This window comes from Trichechus manatus, unplaced genomic scaffold (assembly GCF_000243295.1).
Source record: "Trichechus manatus latirostris isolate Lorelei unplaced genomic scaffold, TriManLat1.0 scaffold00005, whole genome shotgun sequence".
NCBI classification, from domain to species: domain Eukaryota; kingdom Metazoa; phylum Chordata; class Mammalia; order Sirenia; family Trichechidae; genus Trichechus; species Trichechus manatus.
This window is the reverse complement of record NW_004443941.1, coordinates 26,357,658-26,374,122: the sequence shown is the minus strand read 5'-3', so window position 1 is coordinate 26,374,122 and position 16,465 is coordinate 26,357,658.

Below are 16,465 nucleotides of genomic sequence, written 5' to 3'. Positions count from 1 at the left end.
TAAGAAGACCAGACTTAATGGTCTGACTGAGACTGGAGACCCCCCAGAAAGCATGGCCCCTGGACTCTCTATCTCCCCAGAACTAAAACAATTTCCAAGGCCAACTCTTCAGACAGGCATTGGACTGGACTGTGGGACATAAAGTGATACTTGTGAAAAATGTGCCTCTTAGACAAGTAGATAGACCAAAGGGGCGGCTTCTGTCCAGAGGTGAGAGGGGAAGGCAGAGAGAGTTAGCAGCTGGTTGAATGTTCATGGGGAATCAGGGGTGGAGGTGAGGAGTGTGCTGTTGCAGAATGGGGTGAGCGGTTGGGGTCTCATAACAATGTATGTTAAAAAAAATTCTGTATGGGAGACTAACTTGAAATGTAAACTTCATTTAATTACAACAATGAAAAAAGAAAACAACAACAACAGTAGGAACAATAGCAACAACACAGACACGCACACACAAACAAAACAAACCCGTTGCTCTCAAGTTGATTCCAACACATGGCGACCTCATGTGCTTCAGAGTAGAACCATGTTCCATAGTGTTTTCAATGACTGTAATCTAACAGAAGTCGATTGCAGGGTCTTTCTTCTTCAGTTCCACTGGGTGGATTAGATTTTGTCTTAAAGTCTACTTTGTCTGATATTAAGTTTGCCACCCCAGGTCTCTCTTGGTTATTATTTGCAAGTAATATTTTTTTTCCACCCTTTCACTTTCAACCTTTTTGTGTCCTTGGGTCTAAGGTGTGTATCTTGTAAACAGCATGCAGTTGGATCATGATTTTTTTTTTTTTTTTTAAATCCATTCTGCCATTTTCTGCCTTTTGATTGGAGCATTTAGTCCATTTACATTCACTGTAATTACTGATAAGAAGTGACTTACTTCTGCCATTTTGCTATTTGTTTTTTGTGTGTCTCAAGTCTTCTTTGTCTTTGTCCTTTACAACTGCTTCCTTTTGTGTTTTGTTGGTTTATTGTAGTAAGCCATTTTGGTTTCCTTTCTTTTTCCTTTTGTGTATGTTTTTTTAAGGTATTTTCTTAGTGGTTACCATGAATATTACATTTAACAGCTTGTATTTATAACATTCTAGGGTAATTTGGTACCAACTTAACTTCAGTAACATACAAGAAATTCTATATCTATACTGTTCTTTCCCACCCCACCTTTTGTTGTTATCCCTTATTACGTCTTTAAATTTCATGTGCCCTGTAACATAATTTTATCCTTGCTTTTTTTACATATTTGGTATTAAAAAACATGAAGGACAAAACAATTAGAATTATCAAGCATGAATACTTATTACTAGCCCTTATACTTGTCCATGCAGTTCCGTTTGTTAGGGACTTTTTTTTTTTTAATGTATAGTTGTAAATTACTTTCTAGTGTCTTTTCCCTTCCATCTACAGAATTCTCATTAGTATTTTTTGTAGGACCAGTCTGATGACTATGAACTCTCTCAGATTCTTTTTGTCTGAGAATGTTTTAATTTCACCCTCATTCTTGAAGGACAGTTTTGCTGGGTGTAGTATTCTTGGTTGACAGTTTTTTTTTTTCTTTTTTTCTTTCAGCACTTTAAGTATATCATTCCATTGCTCCTGGCCTCCAATATTTCTGAGGAGAAATTGGCACTTAATCTTGGTGATTGGGTGGTTTAGAATCGCCAACCTTTAGGTTAATAGCTGAGTGTAAACATTTTGCACCACCCAGAGACCTTCACACACACACACGCGCACACACACGCACACACACATGTATTAATCACAGGCTATGAGAAGTGCTAAGAAGGAAAGATTTAGAGTGCTCTAAGAGTGTCCATGTAAGACGGGGTCATAGAAGTCTTACTTGGAAGACTGACTTTCGAGCTGAGTAGGGGTATGGGTGGGTAGGGGGGAAGAGGAAGAAAACATGAAGAACACTTTAGCAGCAGGAACCACACGTGCGAAGGCCCTGAGGTGAGAGGGAGCCAATGTTTGAGGAAATTAAAAACAAAACAGGTTTATTGCTGAAGCACACAAAGTGAGCAGTTGGAGGTATAGCCAGGCCAGAGCTGGGATTTTAAACACAGCTGCAAATATTAAGTCCTAGAATTTGTATGACTCTATTTTTAAAAATTCATTCAGTCCTCAAAAATTTTTTATTATAAAAATATTTACGTGTTATACATTCTTACACTTTTCTTACTACCATGTAAGATTTCCATAAATCACTTAAACATATACTAAGACCTTCATCCTTTCCCTTCATTTCTCTCTCCCTCCTCCTTTCTGCATATCACTTGGCCTCCTTAGATATTTCCTCTTTTGACCTTCAAATTACTCTCTGCAATTGACTGTTGAATCTTTAAGTCCAACTTCATACTTTGGTTCCACAGCTTCTCCACTCTCAATCAATTGACTGCCCATATCTTTCACTGTGATATTTAGTTCTGAATCCTGACTTTCTTTTGGAAAATCTCCCTCTCTCATTCTGTACTGTCTTAGAGGGTCTGCCAGTAAAGTTGTCTTGCCCTCCTTAAGCTGTAGTGTGGCCATGTGGATTTAAATCTCAAGCAGGTTGGAAAATGATAACAGCTGATTCATCCTCACAGTGTCTGTCTGAAGAGATGGCCCAAATGTTCCTGCTACCGAGGTTCTCAGCTCTGCCGAATTCTTATTTTTTCTGAAACCTGGCTTTTCAATTTTTCCTTCAATTCTATAAGCTACCCCATCAACTTCCAGTAAATCTCTTCTCTGCTTAAATTAGGCAGAGCCAGTTTCTGTTGCTTGCAGCCTAAGGAGCCTACTGATCCAGCATGAAAGGACAAGAGTGAAGAGTTGAGTGTGGCTGGAGAGAAACGTGTGTGTGGGAGTAGCTGGAGATGAGATAGTTTGGAGTCAGGTCTTAAATGGTGATAGTGAGATACCCCAAAGAACTTGGAAACAAAGCTGTCCTCAGAGAGGACTTAGATGGAATGTGTTTAGTTATTGAGAGAATGAAGCAAGAAACCGTTGGACCCTTCAGTCAGTTTGTTACTGAAGAGTTTAAGAATTCCCGGAATTCCAAGGGAGATGCAGTCTCACGGAGGTCGTATGAGTTCTATGTAGAAAGTGGCTCAGCCACTGAGGTTTCCACTTTTGTGCCAGCAGAAAAGGGTGGTAGAAAGTGGAAGCACAAGGAAACCAGTGTCATGGGCAAGTGCCCCTGTGCCCCTTGCAGTTACCTGCAGTGAAATGGGTGTGCCCAGTCATCACAGCCAGAACCATCATCCTTTCCTGGCCCAAAATGGCCAAACAACAACCTCTCCATGGGCTAATTCCAAGTTCATAAAGAGCGTTATTATAAGATGGCTACTCATGGAGCTCTGCCTCTGGGAAGAATATAGGGGTCAGGCCAAAATGAGGATTAGGACTTGTCTAGCAGATATTTCTCAATGTAAATTAATATACTGACAATTTTACTTCTTTCGTAAGCCGTGTGGGCTTAGCTAATGTGAGTCCATTGCTGAGAGACTGATCAAATTTCTGAGCTTATGAATTTGAAGACAAGGCTATAGACTGTAGTGAATTCATTAATTCAAGTGGTTTATGAAGCCAGAACCTTTCTGCACTTCCATAAAACTATAATTTTTTCTATTCTATATTATAGACAAAGAGTACCTACCAATGACATAATCAGGTTAAAAAGAATCCTTGTTGCAGGGTAGGAGAATCTGGCAGAAGGCGGACCAGGTAGGAAAGTACTGGCAGGGATGTGGGGAAAGCTGAAGAGATGAGAATGAAGGCAGAAGCAATGGGAGAGGGTAGAGAGGCCAGCTTCTGGATTAAATCAGGACCTCTAGATCTTGATGACCTGTTGGATGTCAAGGGTGCTGGCTAGGCTGGAATCAAAGATAGCTAAAAAATGTCTTATTTGCCATTCTTCTTTTGCTAAATAACCAAATCTGAATTTCCACAAACAACAACGCTGTAATAGTTAAATTGTGACAGTATGAAAAACAGAATCTGAATTAAATTAGTGCTCTGTCAGCCCATTGCACTAAACCACGAATTCCCAAAGAGGTTTAGCAACATATTGGATAAAGTGAAATTAATCCTTTAGAGCCACAAGTTGACATATGCATATGCCATGAATCCATAAACTATACTGTGAGCATTAGAAAAGGAAGCTAAAAAATGCATGTGCACACATCTGCATTCTGTCCTGCAAATAAAGTCTGCTGCAGGATGTCAATTTCTTTTGTAGTGTTGAACCAGGAGGAGGCTCTGAAATGTTAACACCGTTGACCTTTACAATCCAACGTGCTGTTGATTGCACCCTGGGCAAACTTGATGAAGCTTTGCAATCAGGTCACTGTTAAATATGGCTCACTATCCTAAATTTAGAAAGGGCTATGATTCTAACAGCAAGCGACAAAAACCAGAGAATTTCAAGTGCTCGCTGGCTGCTCTGGGTTATATTCCCCACAAGGCAAAGTCATAGCTGCCAGTCGCATTAATGAAAATTATGAGCCTGTTAGAAGAATAACCAGGAGGTGCTATAGATAAGAAGTTGCAGAGGATTAAAACTCTCCTGGTTTGTTTCCCAACTTTAGGCTTCATAGTTAACATTTTTCCTCTGACTTTAAATATTTTTGAAAGCAAGACCTATGAGTTTCGTGACTTTTCACTAGCTTGCATGAAATAAAGAGCTATGTGGTTATGTGAGGAACTTAGGATATATTCCTGAGCCAGTCTTGATGTTGGAGACCATACTTTCTGCTTTGGTCTGGGTGATGCAGTTTCAAGATTTGCGCATAAGTTGTAAAATACAGCAGTTTATATTTGACTCTGGAGACCCAGCCGCAGGCGTTTAGAAAACTGGATCTTACGGATGCCTGACAGAATCAGAAACTGGTTCTTGGGACCCGTCTCATCTGACTCCTTTAGGTTTATCAGTACTTCACTTTCAGGGGCTCAAGGAAGGCTTTGTGCTACTGAGCTGATAGGCTCTGCAGGAGACACTGTGTGTGGCGGAGAATGTACCAACAACTTACAGAGAAAAGAAAATAGAGAGGCAGTGTCAAAATGAAGTGCCATGTTTTTATTCACTCTATGGGGCTACATCTTTATGCTGAGGAGATCCAGGGACATCAAAATGCTGGCTTTGTTTCTTAAGTAAGCACCTCCTTTATATTCTCTTCTGGTTAGCAACCGTATGTTTAATGTGCTTCAAATGACGTGCCTAATTTTATTAGAAAACAGCATAGGCTTCTCAATTTGTGGTAATAAAAATTATATCTATTCTTATATTTTAAGAAGCCCTGGTGGCACAGTGATTAAAATGCTCAGCTGCTAACCGAAAGGTCGGTGGTTGGAGCCCACCAGCTGCTCCAGAGGAGAAAGATGTGGCAGTCTGCTTCTGTAAAGATTACAGCGTTGGAAACCCTATGGGGCAGTTCTGCCCTGTCCTACAGGGTCACTGTGAGTCAGAATCAATGGCAACGGGCAAGTTATTGCTATATTTTAATGTAGTTGGGTATAGACAGGACTCATGGATTGGATGGGGGGCTCAGATTCCCTGGGTTCTACTTTCCAGCTCAGGGTCTCTCAATTATTTTTGCTTTCCATGCAAATCTTTGAAGACTGGATATTTTGATGGCAAACCTCTAAACATTAAATTGGACAGCAAGAACATCACTGTAACTAAGCCCAAACCAAACCCTTTTGCCATTGAGTCAGTTCTGACTACGGTGACCTCTTGTGTTACAGAGTAGAACTACTCCATAGACTCCATGTTTCTCAGGGTGTCTAAAACCATCTCCGGCTGTTGCAATAGTCCCTCAACCACCCTTCAGCATGGTGTTGGTGTTTCAGTAGAATTATTTACTGTCTGGTTCACGTTGTCTTGTATACTCATGTGGCAAGTGTAACCTAACCCTATGAATGCTAGTAGATTTCCATTTGTCCTTAAACTAGCCCAAGCCATATTTGCCACACACACCCCTGCCCCACGATGAGCAGAAGGGCCAGCTGTGACTGCTAATTGACCTCAACAGAGGATGCAGCAGCAGGAGGAACAAATCAGAAGGAAAATCATCACCTGGGCCCTATTCTGAAGTGAGAAGTCTGAAAAGAACCATGTCATCTCCTGTTTCCTGGCTGCCTTCTAAAATTTTCCTGCCCCAGTATGCCTGAATGGCCACCATCTTGCTGCCCAAATCACATGTAAGCCCTGCTTCCCATAGCTCAGGAAGTCAGATCTGAGGAACTTCCTCCTGGCTCCTTGATCTGTGCATTGCAATAAAGTTACTTTCTCTTTCTCAAAGGCTAGTGTCCAGATTATTGGCAAGTCTGAGCGTGCTGGACAAGGACCCATGTTTCCAGGTTCAGTAAGGCAAGTATAGCACATTTCCAGTAAACACAATATCTTTCTTTGAATACTCTGCTTCTTAACACTTATTCTAAATGTTTTACTCCCCTGTTCTGTACTCCACCCTACAAACACACGAAGTTCAACATTCCATCTGCCACATATTGCTGGAATGATGTGTTTTCTCCAATGTAGCAAAAAATAAATGTAATACATAGATGAAAACTTGGCAGCATACTTTGGTGGTTCTTGAGCATGCTTTGGCACACTGCCTTCGCACAATATTGGCACCTCAAATAATCTCAAGCAAGTCACAAATTTTGTGCCTCGATTTCCACCTTCTGCAAAATCTGAGTAAATTTGCTTTTAATAGAAATACTTGTGAAAGCATTGTGAACTCTCTAAAAGCAATTGGCTATGCAGTCTTGCTGCAGGTTGGATTACTAGGAGGCAGACTCTTAGACATGGACATCAGCACACAGGAAGCATTAGGAGTATTCCTGGAATCAACACCTGTGGAAAGAATGGAACAAAGAAGGACATGGCAGTACTATTACCAGTTGCCATCGAGTTGATTCTGACTCATGGTAACCCCTTGTGTTACAGAATAGAACTGTGCTCTGCAGGGTCATGGCTGTGATCTTTTGGAAGCAGGCCTTTCTTCCGAGGTGCCTCTGGGTAAGTTTGAACTGCCAACCTTTCAGTTAGAAGCTGAGCACTTAACCATTTGCACCACTCGAGGACTCCTGAAGACATGACAGAGGTAGGAATTGGCTGTGGTTCTGTTACTTCCATGGCCTTAGCCAACTCCAAGGGAAGCTCTGAGGCTAGGATGGCCCTTCAGAGTTGTCCCAAGTTGGGACGAGGGGACAGGGCCTTTATATTCCCAGGTTGACCAGTCATTGGATGCAAGCAACCCCAGGACAGGGCTGGGAGTTTGGAAGAGATGGCTCTCTTCAGCTGAGGCAGTTCTCAAAGAGGGCTCTTTGCAGAGAGCTGTCACGTGACAACCTTCCCAGTAGGTGGGGGAACAAATCCTTTATCCCTGAAGTGGGGATCTGGGCAGCACAGCATAGCATACATGACAGAATCAAGCCACAGGCAGCATAAACGAACAGCTGCTTTCCTTTATGGTGGTCAGGGACTTCCAATGGAGAAAGAATTATGGTATGAATGGTTACAGTGATGAGAATTCCTTTTCTTTGCCTCCAGAACTGTCACACTGTTTCCAATATGCTGTAGATATGGCCTAAGGGATTCTGGGCAACCCAAAGCTGAAGATTTCTTTCTGGAATTAGGTTGATCCTCTTGCCTTCATCAAGCCTTTTCCTCTTTGTGCGCTCAGTTATGTATACTCTGGTTACGCTTCCTCTCTCTCTAATATTCACCTGTTCAAAGTGGAACATTTATAATGCTGTATCTCTCAAGTCTTGGTTGTTTATGGAAAAAGTCATCAGTTGTTTAAAAGAAGAAAGAATTACATTTGATTGTTATATCTCCTAAGTCTTAGAAGGTAGAACAGTATCCCTCAATCTTCCCTTTTTTATGACATTGACACTTTGAAGACAACAGACCAGTTATCTTGTAGAATACTCCTCACTGTAGATATGCCTGTTTTTTTTCCTCATAATGTTGTTTAACTTCTTCTTCTTCAAGGTAGGAAAGTAGGTAGGTGTTCAAAATTTAGGTTAAACATTTTGGCAAGAATATTTGATTATATCCATCCTGAAAAATACTTGTAAAACACATTTTTGGACTTTAAAATACATGAAGTAAAATTTGACAGAAGTAAGGGGGACATAAATGATTTTAACATAATAGTTGGAGTTTAAAACCCCTCTCTCAGCAATTCATAGGAAAACAAGGCAAAAAAATCAGTAAAGATTTAGGCGAAATTAGAAATCACAAAAGAAATTAGAAAACATTTTAAACTAAATAAAAAAAAATACAATATATCAAAATTTGTAGGCAGCAGCTAAAGCAATGCTTAGAGGGAAATTTATAGCTTTAAATGCTTATATTAAAAAAGATGAGGGCCCTAAAATCAATAATTTGAAGATCTACTTTAAGAAGCTAGAAAAAGAAGAGCAAAATAAACCCAAAATAAGTAGAAGGAATGAATTAGAAAGATAAGAGCAGAAATTTTAAAAAAAGAAAATGGCAATTGGAAATCTCATATATTGTTGGTGGGAGTATAAAGTAGTATATTCACTGTGAAAAAAGGTCTAGTAGTTTCTTATAAAACTAAACATATGCTTACCCTAGTAGAGTCTAGCAATTCTTCTTCTAGGTATTTCGCCAAGAGAAATGAAAACATGTTTACAAGAAAGATTTGTACAAGAGTTTTCATAGAAATTTTATTTATAATAGCCAAAAACTAGAAACAGTCCATGTGTCCATCATTAGGAGAATGTAAAAACAAACTGTATTATATTCACACAATGGAATACTTCTTAGCAATAAAAAGTAATGAACTCTACTGATACATGCAATAACATGGATGGTTCTCAAAAGCATTATTCTGTGGGACAAAAGCCAAACACAAAAGAGTATATACTGTATAATCCTATAATTCTATTTATATACTGTATATTCTAAGAGTATATATTATATAATTCCAGAACAGGCAAAGCCAATCTATGGATTAGTGGAAAAAATCAGAATAGCGCTTGCTGCTGAAAGTGGAGGTCAGTGGTTTGAAGCTGCTCCATGGGGGAAAGATGTGGCAGTCTGCTTCTGTAAAGATTTACAGCCTTGGAAACCCTATGGGGCAGTTCTACTCTGTCCTTTAGAGTCACTATGAGTTAGAATTAACTCTACAGCAATGAGTTTTTGGATGAATCCTATTTCAGAATTTGAATGTCAACTTCTGTTTCCACTACCTTCACTTTTTGCCCTGATTCTGGACTACACTGTTCATGAATTTGATGCTATATCTTTTTCACCACAGCTTAAGATCTGAGTTTTTAGTTTTAATCTAATAATTATATCTTAATGCCTGAACTTTGCTTCACTAGAGATCCAGTAGATGCTTTATAGGTTTACAGCCAAAAAAAAAAAAAAAAGAAAAAAAAAATGTAGATGGAAAAGTGAGTATAACATAGCAAGGTGTCTGTATCTTTCAGGCTTTAGCTTCTGTTGTGTGATAGCACCCTGAGAAATGACATAAAAACAGTCTGTCTACACAATTCTCTGAGCCTAAGGAAGAGGATTGGGGACAGATGTACTTATGTTGTTGTTGAGTGCTATCAAGTTGATTCCGACTCATAGTGACCCCATGTGACAGAGTAGAACTGCTCCATAGGGTTTTCTAGGCTGTTATCTTCATGGGAACAGACAGCCAGGTCTTTCTCCCATGGAGCAGCTGGGTGGATTTGAACTGCCAACCTTTTGGTTAGCAACTGAGTGCTTAAACGTTGTGCTGCCAAAGCTCACTGATGTACTTATAAAGACCAAGTAATCATGATCACAATGCTGTGAATGCATCGGAAAGCAGCATTTGGCCATCCTCTTAGTTTCCCTTTTTGTTTGTGTCTGTGTCTGAGTACGCTTATGATTGTGTGGGTTTGCTTCAGCAATTGGAAGGCCTTCTTTGGAAAAATTATGCTTTGCTTTATTTCACTGAAAATTCCTCAGCTCACATATCTCCCTATTATGAAATCTAGCTTGCAAATGTTTTTGTGACTGAAAATTGATACATTTCTTGATTTAAAAAAATGTAAATACAGCTATGCATTGCATAAAGTCCGTTTGAGCAACGTTTGACAGCGTATACATCCGTGGTCCCACAAGGTTATAATAGAGTTCAGAAATCCCAACAGGAGAATGGGACATAGGGGATGTACCTTGCTAAGTACTGTAGATCCTATCTTTCTGTCACTAGCTCTCTGGGTCCCACATCAGCCCTGGCCCTGGGGCGGCAGGAGGAGGGAGTCCCGGCTCCCATCTGCGGCTACCTGTCCCACTACACTAACTAACTACACTAACTACAGTGTAGTGTCCCACTACACTTGCCTCAGGTAAGGACCATGTAGATGCCTCAGAACCACCGAGGGGGATGCCCCATGAAGATGCTGCTCTACTTAGCCAGGGTGCCCTGTACCTTGCTCCCAGGACGAGACTGTGTCTCCTCCTATAATGGAGGCTGTTGAGCAGTCCAGGCTGTGGTGATGATGGGAGGAGACGCAGGAAAGGTGGCTGGGGGAGGAGGAGAAGGTGGAAGAGGAGCAGGTGGGGTTGGAAGAGTTTAAAGTCGATGGGGAAGGGGGCAAAGAAGGCAGGCAGGGAGGAAGCCAGGGAAGGGAGCCGGCCCTGCCTCTTTATGATAAAAAAAAGTAATTAAGTGACTACTAAAAATGGTTTTGGGCATTTTGAATCAGACAATCATATGGTCTACTATGCTGGGAATGACAAATTGAAGAAGAATAGTGTCACATTCATCATTAAAAAGAACATTTCAAGATCTATCCTGAAGTATAACACTGTCAGTGACAGGATAATTCCTACCCCTACAAGGAAGACCATCTAATACAACTATTATTCAAATTTACACACCAACCACTAAGGCCAAAGATGAAGAAATTGAAGATTTTTTACCAACGTCTGCAGTCTGAAATTGATCAAACATAAAATCAAGATTCATTGATAATTGCTGGTGATTGGAATGCTAGAGTTGGAAACAAAGAAGAAGGATCAGTAGTTGGAAAATATGGCTTTGGTGATAGAAATGATGCCAGAAATCACATGACAGAATTTTGCAAGACCAACAACTTCTTCATTGCAAATACTTTTTTTCAACAATGTAAACGGCAACTATACAGACCTCACCAGATGGAATACACAGGAATCAAATTGACTACATCTGTTTAAAGAGACTATGGAGAAGCTCAAATCATCAGTCAGAATGAGGGCAGGGGCTGACTGTGGAACAGACCATCAATTGCTCATATGCAAGTTCAAGTTGAAGCTGAAGAAAATTAGAACAAGTCCATGAGAGCCAAAATATGACCTTAAGTCTATCCAACCTGAATTTAGAGACCATCTTAAGAATAAATTTGACCCATTGAACAATAATGACCGAAGACCAGATGAGTTGTGGAATGACATAAAGAATATCATGCAAGAATAAAGCAAGAGGTCATTAAAAAGACAGGAAAGAAAGAAAAGACCAAAATGGATGTCAGAAGAGACTCTGAAACTTGTTCTTGAATGTAGAGTAGCTAAAATGAAAGGAAGAAATGATAAAGTAAAAGAGATAAACAGAAGATTTCAAAGGGCAGCTCGAGAAGACAAAGTAAAGTATTATAATGACATGTGCAAAGACCTGGAAGTAGAAAACCAAAAGGAAGAACACGCTTGGCGTTTCTCAAGCTGAAAGAACTGATGAAAAAATTCAAGCCTCGAGTTGCAGTATTGAAGGATTCTACAGGGAAAATATTAAGCGACATAGGAAACATCAAAAGAAGATGGAAAGAATACACAGAGTCATTGTACCTAAAAGAATTGGTCGACATTCAAACATTTCAGGAGGTAGCATATGATCAAGAACTGATGGTACTGAAGCAAGAGGTCCAAGCTGAACTGAAGGCATTGGCAAAAAACAAGGCTCCAGGAATTGATGGAATACCAATTGAGATGTTTCAACAAACTATGCAGCCCTGCAGGTGCTTACTCATCTATGCCAAGAAATTTGGAAGACAGCTACCTGGCCCATTGACTGGAAAAGATCCATATTTGTGCCCATTGCAAAGAAAGGTGATCCAACAGAATGTAGAAATTATCGAACAATATCATTAATATCACATGCCAGTAAAATTTTGCTGAGGGTCATTCAAAAGTGGCTGCAGCAGTACACTGACAGGGAACTGCCAGAAATTCAAGCCGGATTCAGTAGAGGACATGGAACAAGGGATATCACTGTTGATATCAGATGGAGCCTGGCTGAAAGCAGAGAATACCAGAAAGATGTTCACCTGTGTTTTATTGACCATGCAAAGGCATCTGACTGTGTGGATCATTAGAAATTATGGATAACACTTCGAAGAATGGGAATTCCAGAACACTTAAATTGTGCTCATGAGGAACCTGTACATAGACCTAGAGGCAGTAGTTTGAACAGAAGAAGGGGATACTGCATGCTTTAAAGTCAAGAAAGTTGTGTGTCAGGGTGGTATCCTTTCACCATACTTATTCAATCTGTATGTTAAGCAAATAATTCGAGAAGCTGGACTATATGAAGAAGAACATCCCATCAGGATTAACAACCTGTGTTATGCAGATGACACAACGTTGCTTGCTGAAAGTGAAGAGGACTTTAAGTACTTACTGATGAAGATCAAAGACTACAGTCTTCAGTATGGATTGCACTTCAACATAAAAAAAAAAACAAACAAAAATCCTCACAATTGGACCAATAAGCAATATCATGATAAATGGAGAAAAATATTGAAGTTGTCAAAGATTTCGTTTTACTTGAATCCACAATCAACACCCATGGAAGCAGCAGTCAAGATATCAAACGAAGTATTGCATTGGGCAAATCTGCTTCTTTAAAGTGTTCAGAAGCGAAGACGTCACTTTAAGGACTAGGGTGCACCTGACCTAAGCCATAGTGTTTTAAACTGCCTCATATGCATGTGAAAGCTGAGCAATGAACAAGAAAGACTGAAGAAGAGTTGATGCTTTTGAATTATGCTGTTGGGAAAGAATATTGAATATACCATGAACTGCCAGAAGAATGAAAAAATCTGTCTTGGAAGAAGTACAGCCAGAGTGCTCCTTAGAAGCAAAGATGGCAAGACTTTGTCTCACATACTTTGGACACATTATCAGGAGGGACCAGTCCCTGGAGAAGAACATTATGCTTGGTAAAGTAGAGGGTCAGCAAAAAGAGGAGGACGCTGAATGAGATGGATTGACACAGTGGCTGCAACAATGGGCTCAAGCATAACAACAATTGTAAGGATGTTGCAGGACTGGGCAGTGTTTTGTTCTGTTGTACATAAGGTCACTATGAGTTGGAACTGACTCGACAGCACTTAACAACAACAACTCTTTATGATCAATGAAGGGAACCTCTACTCTGCTTTGGAATGATAAAAATAGAGTGCTACTATTAACTTATGATCAGAAGTAGCTGTCATATGAAAATGATGTATCTGCTGCACTTGTATTTCAGTGCAACCCTTCTGAGCCTCACTACATAGAATCTATCTGGAAACCAACAGTCCCATGTGATTCCTGTGTGATCATGTCCACTTCAGCTGTGTTGATAGATCTCAATCCTGAACTAGGAAAACGAAAGCATTGACATTTTTTGAGCTTAAGCTATGTACCAGATGGAGGGAATTCCAGATTAGAACAAATCACCAATATAGTCAAAGTATAGAAACGTTTAATTCACCTATAAACAGAAATAGTTTAATGATTTCCTAGTTGAACATCTACATCTAGTTTTTTAGACCTAAGAACCTCGTAAAAGGATATTAATATGGGCATAAAAAAAAAAAAATAGGAGATGGGTAGGAACAGAGAGGGCTTAGATATTTCCTAGATGATTTGCCACATTATGTTTGGTGCCTTGTTTTATTCTTACTACTGTAAAACCCTCATGAAAACACACCTAGCAATTATGCAAATTTGAACAAGACATTTTGGGTGATTGGCTCCTAGAACTCTTATCAACTAGCTATGCATGTTTACCGGAGTAGCTTCATTAACCTTCCAATAACATGACCCACTTTTTTAAATCATTAGAAAATTTTGGATACCGCTCATAGTGTTATGCCAGGATTTTAATTTGTTAAGACTCTATCTGGGTCAGGCACATGCTGTACACATATTATATCATTGAATCTCCATAATATCTCTATGGGGTGAATATTATTATTATGTCCATTTTTCAGATGAGGAAACTGAGACACAGGAATTTTAGTTAAATGTAAGACCACACGGCAAGTGAGAGATTGAACTGAGATTCAAACTTGGGTCTGATATTCTTATTCTTAACCATCAGATATGCGTGTTAATTAATGCTTTTACTCTTTCCACATTTTATAAATACCATTTTCTTACTTTATAGCCTAATATGATCAATCTTAGGAATCAGGCCCAGGAGCATGGACTGTGTGAGCTGCATCTAAATAGAGTAAAGGTAGCAATTTGCTGCATTAACTCAGAGTTGGAGCAATTGGATAAAGTGTATTAATTTATTTTACAACTTTATTGAGGTATAATTGAAGTATAATACACTGCACATATTTAAAATGTAAATATTATCAGTTTTGACATATGTATGCCCCCATGAACCCATCACCACAATCAAGCTAACAGTTTTTTCTTATCATTCCTCAAAATCTCCTCGAGCTCGTTTGTAATCCATCTGTCCGTGCACCACCATCTACAGGCAACCGCTGATCTGCTTCCTATCACTATAGATTAGTTTACATTTTCTAGAAGTGCATATAAACAGAATCATACAGTATGTACTCATTTTTGCCAGGCTTCTTTTACTCAGCATAATGATTTTGAGATTCATCTGAAATCTCAATTTGTTGAGCATATCAATAATTTGTTCGTTCTGTTTCTTGAGTAGTTTTGCTTTATATGGCTATGCCAAATTTGTTTATCCTTTTACGTATTAATGGACATTTGGGTTGTTACCAGTTTTTGGTTATTACAAATAAAGTGGCTATGAACATTTGTGTACAAGTATTAGTATGGACATATGTTTTTAATTCTCTTGGACTGGGTAAAAATCTAGGAGTAGACTAGCTAGATTGTGTGGTTGGTATATATTGAACTTGTAAGACACTGCCAAACTTTTCCAAAATGGTTGCTTTATTTTACATTCTCAAGAGTAGTTTCCCACTTCCTCACCAACACTTGTATTGTCAGTTAAAAAAAAAAAAAAAAAAGACATTCTAATGGATGTATAGAAGTATCTCATTGTGGTTTTAATTTGCATTTTCTTGATACTAATGATGCTGAACATTTTTTCCATATGCTTATTGGCCAATTGTAGTCCTTCTAGACAACATGGCTGTTTAAACTTTTTGCTTATTTTAAAAATTGGATTTCTTGGCTTCTTACTATTGCGTGATAAGAATTCTTTATATTTTGGGTATAAGCACTTGTCTGACACATAACTGGCAAATATTTTCTCCAGGTCTGTAGCTTGCTGTTTTGTTTCTTAATGGTGTCTTTCAAAAGGTAAACATTTTATTTTTCATCAAAGATCAATTTTCTTCTTTTATGGCTCATATTTTTGTGTCCTATCCAAGAAATATTTGTCTACTCCAAGGTTGCAATTCTCCTTTTTTTTAAAGAAAATTTTAGAGTTTAATGTTTTAAATTTAGGTCTATGATTCATTTTGAGTTAATTTTTGTGTATGATGTGAGATGAGTCTGTTAGTTTTTTTTTCCATACAATGTATCCAGCATCATATGTCGAAAAGACTTTCCTTTCCCCATTGAATTACTAACAGAACATTTTGTTGAGTCTTTCAATCCATGAATATGGTATATCTTTCCATTTATTTAGGTTTTCTTTAATTTCTTTCAGCAATGTTCTGCAGTTTTCAGTGTAAACACCTTTGAAATATTTTGTTAATTTTTTTCTAGTTTTTTTTGAGTGCTACTGTGAATGGTATTTTTAAAAATTTTGTTTTCCAATTGTTTGCTGATTGTATATAGGAATACAATGATTTTTAAAAAGAAATATCAACTATGTATCTCAATAAATTTACTTATTATTTCTTGTAGTTATTTTGTAGATTCCGTTATATTTTCTATATAAACAATTCTATCATCTGCAAATAGAGATAGTTTTACCTGTTCCTTATTAATCTTTATGCCTTTTATTTCTTTTTTCTCCTTGACACCCCCCTTTACTTTTTTTTTTTTTTTCATTGCAATGCCTTAGGTCTCCACTTTGATGTTGGATAGAAGTAGTGAAAGCAGGTATCTGTACCTTCATCCTGATCTCAGGTGAAAACAATTCAGTCTTTCAGCATTAGTGTGACGGTAGCTGTAGGTTCTGCAGAGATGCCCAATATTAGTTTGAGGAAGTTTCCTAATATTCCTAGTTTGCTAAGACTTTTTTTCCCCCCAAATCATGAATGAGTGTTGAGTTTTGTCAAATGCTTT